Raw genomic sequence first — 6,000 nt, forward strand, 5'->3', positions numbered from 1 at the left:
TCTGGGAGACTTAGGGAGCTACATCGTGGAAGACCCACCTCAACCCATCCCTGGGCTCTCAATGTAAACTACAGTTAGCTACACCACCAGAGAGTGACTCAGGTCGTGGGAAAACAGAACTGTAATTTTATTCTGTTTAAATTACAATGTCATCTGACGCAGTGCTTGTGGCTGGTGATATCTGAACTTGGTAGCATAGCTCGTTAGCCTTATTCGGGGTTTGCCAACACAAACAAACCCTCCAGATCTTTAAAAGAAACTGTTGAATGAAGGTGAGAGTTCGATAAATTTATTTTTGTGTGATTTTTTTTGGTTTCGTTTTTCTCTTTTTTACCCCCTTCCTTTCTCCTTCCTCTCTGCCCCCCCCTCCTTTATTTCACACAAGATTTTATGTAGCTAAAAGTGTTCTTTACCTCCTGATCCTCCTGCCTCCACCACCTCAGTGCTGGGATTATAGGCTTGGCCCACCAAGCCTGGCTTATACCATGCTGGGGATGGAACCCAGGGCGTCACGGATGCCAGGCAAGCGCTTTACCCACCGAGCCACATCCCAGTGCCAGTAAAATTCTTTTTAGTACAAAGCTTTTTAGTACAAAGCTCTCTCTCTCTCTAGCTCTCTCTCTCTCTCTCTCTTTCTTTATGTGTGTGTGGGGGAAATGTTTGTATGTACTGCTGGGACTTGAACTTGGGACCTTGTGCAGGCCTGACAAACCGTCTACCATGAAGTTAATTAAATCTCCAGCCCAGTTCTCCTTTTGAGGACTATCTAGGTGATTTATAATTCCCATCCTAATTACTTCTCTGTCCCCACCAGCCAGTTTGTAAACTTCACTCTGTGGTCAGCTTGGCCTACCATTTCTTTACATCTCTATTGTCTTGCTTCTACCTGAAGGTCACAGAACCACACAGCGCACCCTTGGGATTCATCCCCGTAGTTCTGTAGTTCTGTTAATCTATAGCTGCTACAGTGTGTTCCACTGCATACCATGGTGCTACACTTTGTTAACCCATCCCCCTGTTCAGATGTGGCTGGGTTGGTCTGCTTCCTGTTTGGGTGATTATGAGTTAATACTAATTTCAGGTCACTATATAAATATAAGTTTCTTTCTTGTCTTTTTTTTTCTTTTTGGGGTAGTATTTCTGACAGAGCCCAAGCAAAGCAAGAAATCTACCACTGAGCCACCCCCCAGCCCCTCACTGGGTGATTCTAGGCAGGGGCTCTACCACTGAGCCACACCCCAGCCCCTCCCTGGGGGATTCTAGGCAGGGGCTCTACCACTGAGCCACACCCCCAGCCCTCACTGAGGGATTCTAGGCAGGGGCTCTACCACTGAGCCACGCCCCCAGCCCCTCACTGGGGGAGTCTAGGCAGGGGCTCTACCACTGAGCCACACCCCAGCCCCTCACTGGGGATTCTAGGCAGGGGCTCTACCACTGAGCCACACCCCAGCCCCTCACTGGGGGAGTCTAGGCAGGGGCTCTACCACTGAGCCACACCCCCAGCCCTCACTGAGGGATTCTAGGCAGGGGCTCTACCACTGAGCCACACCCCAGCCCCTTACTGAGGGATTCTAGGCAGGAGCTCTACCACTGAGCCACACCCCAGCCCCTCCCTGGGGGATTCTAGGCAGGGGCTCTACCACTGAGCGACACTTTTTTACCTTTTTAAATTTTTTTGAGACAGCTTTTTGTTAAGTTACTCCGTCTGACCTCAAAATGTTCTGCTTCAGCCTCCAAAGGAACTGAGGTCACAGGCCTCTGCGACCAGGCCTGGCTGCAATACAAATTTTGTTTGGGGGTACAAATATCTTGAAATGTGAATGTTGTTGTTGTGTATATGGCCATATGTATAAAAGTGTGTGTGTGTATGTATGTATGTATACATAGAGATCAGAGAAGGATGCCCTATTCTGTCACACTCCACCTTACTCCCTTGAGACAGGGTCTCTCACTGAATCTGGAGCTCGGCTAGCAGCCATCAGTTCGTCTGCCCTGGCAGCACTGGGATTAAGGGTGTAAGTATAGCCACATCCAACTTTTAAACCCAGGATTCAAACCCAGATCTTTAGGCTTGCACAGAAAACACTTTTCCTTTCCATCTCCTAAGATTTATTTATTTATTATATGTAAGTACACTGTCGCTGTCTTCAGACACACCAGAAGAGGGCATCAGATCTCATTATGGATAGTTGTGAGCCACCATGTGGTTTCTGGGATTTGAACTCAGGACCTTCGGAAGAGCAGTCAGTGCTCTTAACCACTGAGCCATCTCTCCAGCCCTACAAAGCTGCTTTCAAAGTGGTTCTGCCTCTGTGCATTGCATCAGCACCATGGGAAAGTTCCAGTTGTTCCCCATTTTCATCACCCATGAGTGATGTCAGTTCTGGGATTCGGAAAGCAGTGTGCAGAGCTGTGTAGCAATACCCATTGTGATTTTAATTCGCTTCCTAATGATCTTAAGCATCTTCAATACTTTCTGTTTAGATTCCATTTACTTTTTATTTTATGTATACGAGTGTTTTGTCTCTATGTATGTCTGTGCACCCTGTGCATGCAGTGCCTGAGGAGGCCAGAAGAGGGCTTCGGATCCCCTGAGACCAGAGTTTGAGATGGGTCTGGGAGCCATGTGTGTGCTGGGGAATCACACTCAGTCATCTGGGAAAGCAGTTAGTGCTCTAATCACTGAGCCCTCTCTCCAGCCCACAATCTTTTTGTATGATTTTTTTTTTAAATGATTGTAGCTATGTCTAGTGTGTGCTCCTGTGTGCACACACATTGTAGCACACATGTGGGGCCCGGAGGACCAGTTTTTCAGGAGTTGATTCCTTCCTTCTACCCTGAGAAGGAAGGTTGTTCTCTCATTTCTGCCGCTTCCTGGCTGGTCTGCAAGTTGCTGGCCAGCTTTCCTGTCTCTGCCTCCCGTCTTACTAGGAACTCTGGGATTAAAAGACACACTACATCACATCAACCTTTTTAATGTGGCCCCTAGGGATCCAACTCAGGTGGCCGAGTGCTTTTACCAGCTGAGCCACCTCTCTAGCTACCTTGAATGCTTGCTTCTTACCCAGATATCTTCCTCAAGACATGCCTGTTCATATCCTTTGATGGGTTTTTGTTTTTGTTTTCTGTTTGGTTTTTGTTTTAAATGGATGGTTTCTCTAGCTATTTACTATGCCTTTGACCCAGCCTCAAACATCTCCCTGGGCTGGGATGTAGCTCAGTGGGTAGAGTGCTTGCTTAGCATACACTAAGGCCCCTGGTTCCAGCCCTAGCACCTTGTAAACTGGGTGTGGTGCTGCATGCCTGTAATGCCGACCCCCCCCCCCCCCAGGACTGGAGTCAGGAGGATCGAAAGCTCAGGGGCCTTCTTGGCTATATAGTGAGTATGAAACCAGCCTGGGGTATATGATATTCTGTCTCAAAGGTGCAAAAATAAATAAATAAAATAAAATAATAAAATAAAATAAAATAAAACCATCCGGCCCTTAGTATGGGTTCCTTGTGGCTGGCTCTTTGGCTGGAGTCACGTCTGCTTCTTTTGGATCCTGCTGTGAGCTCTGACAGTTTCTCTGAAGGTAGGTGCAGGGCACTGTATGGCCTCTTTTATTGGCGGCGGGCTTTTTCTCTTTTCTTTTGTAGAGTGCAAGCTTTGTGAGACAGCTTAAGCAGGTCCTCTGGACCTGAAGGGATGGAGAGAAGAATTCAGCTTCCCACATTTTCATTGTTCAAGGGCTCTTTTTCAAACCGGCTCTTTTCTTGCCTCTCTCTGGTAGCTGTCAATATAGCCAATGAATTACTGTTTAAGGAAAAAGGAATTGAATAGATGTCTAGACTTGCCAAGGTCAGGGTGAGCTGGCTCTGCAGCTCTTGATATCATTACTATACCATTTCTTCCTTCTTGGCAGAGAAAGAGGAGAAGAGAAGGAAGGAAGGAGAGAAGGAAGGAAGGAGAGAAGGAAGGAAGGAGGGAAGGAAGGAAAGAGGAAGGAAGGAGGTTGGAAGGAAGAAACATATTTTTTGTTCTTTCCTGCGTTAGCTCCTGTTGTTTAGACTCAGATCCTAATCCTAAACTGTTCTGTGTACCAGACCAGACTGGATTTGAACTTTTGGCCATCCTCCTGCCTCTGCTTTCCAAATACCAGGGTGGCAGACATACGTCACCACATCTAGTTCCCAAATCCTTCCAGGATCCAGTGTGCCTCTCCTGTCCTCTGTAGTCTTGTCTGGTTCAGTTATATTGATGTAAAGTATACATACAGAAATATGTTACATTGGCCACTTGTAAGAGCATTTCAGTGGTACTGGATATTCACACTGGAACTAGCTCCAAGCTTTGCATCTCAAGGAGCTAAAGCTGAGAGTGACAGCACAGGACATCCAGTGTCCTTCTCTGACCTCTTCCCATAAACTCTGGCAGGGCATACCTCTACACACCGGTGTAGACACATCACCCTCCCACACACACACATAAACATTTTAAGTTCACATTGTTATGCAATATCAGGCATAGTGGCCTATAATTCCAGTACCAGGGAGGCTAAGGCAGAAGGATTGACCATGAATTTTTTTGTTTTTTGTTTTTTCGAGACAGGGTTTCTCTGTATAGCCCTGGCTGTCCTGGAACTCACTTTGTAGACCAGGCTGTCCTCAAACTCAGAAATCTGCCTGCCTCTGCCTCCCAAGTGCTGGGATTAAAGGTACGTGCCACCACTGCCTGGCTGGATTTACCATGAATTTAAGGCCAGCTTGGCTATAATAGTATAGCCTGTGCTACAGTGTAAGACTCTGTCTTAGGGAGAGCCAGATAGCAAGCAAGCAACAACAAAAACCACTATGCAGCCACCATCACCGTCCATCTCTAGAACCTTCTAGCCTTCTAAACTGAAGTTCTGTCCCCACCGAAACACTATTCCCTTGGCCATCACTGCTCTTTGGGCCTCACATAAGTGGGACTAGAGGAGCTGGGGATGTGGCTCAGTTGGCAGAGTGCTTGCCTAGCATGCATGAGGCCCTGGGTTCAGTCCCCAGCTCTCTATAAACTAGGTTCTGTGATGCATGCCTGCAATCTTAGCACCCAGAAGTAGATGCGGAGGTTTCAGGACATCCTCAGATGCATAGTGAGATCCGGGCCAGCCTGGGCTACATAAGACTCTGTTCTGTCCAGTTTGGCTTATTTTGTTCATTCTTGTTGCAGCAGGTATCAGATTTTCTTTCCTTTTCCAAGCTGACTAGTATTCCTATAGCTGTATGTACAATGTGTGTAGGTTCTTGAGTCCACACTTGTGCTATTGTGAGGGAAACCACCATGAACATGGGTATGGAGAGATCTCCTGCACCCCTTACTTTCAGCTCTTTTGGATATGTCCAGAAATAGCATTCTGGGTCCTATGGTAATACTACATCAATGTTTTCATATATGTGTGTATGTATACATCTGCATGTATGAACATGTGTGCGTGTGTTCACACGCATGTGAGGACAAGAGGACAACCTCAGGAGTCACCCTTAGGCATGACATCCACCTCCACTGAGACAGTCTCTCTATTGGGCTAGACTGGCCAACAAGTCCTGGGAATCCTCCTGTCTCCACCATTCCAGCGCTGGTATTACAAGCGCATGCCACCCCATGGGCCTTTTTCTTTCTGCAGGGTTCTAGGGATTAAACTTGGGTCTTCACAGCAAGCAGTTCAAAGACTGGGCTGTCTCCCCACTACTGTGTTGTTGGTGGCAGGGTTGCACTATGTAACTTGGGCTGACCTTATACACCTGGGAGATTCTCCTGCCCCTGATTACTGAACAATGGGGTCACAGGTGTGTGCCACCAACTTGTCTTATGTTGAATTTTAAAAAAGTGTGTATGTGTGTCATATTTCTGAGACTCCCCCATCTTTGTCCTTAAGACTGCTTTACCTGGTCTAGTAGCTTCAAATCTACCATCCACGGTCACTCTGACCCCTGATGTAGCCAAGCTCCATGGCACCCTGGGTGACTCCACTACAA

The sequence above is a fragment of the Mus musculus genome, chromosome 5 (assembly GCF_000001635.26).
Source record: "Mus musculus strain C57BL/6J chromosome 5, GRCm38.p6 C57BL/6J".
Lineage (NCBI taxonomy): Eukaryota > Metazoa > Chordata > Mammalia > Rodentia > Muridae > Mus > Mus musculus.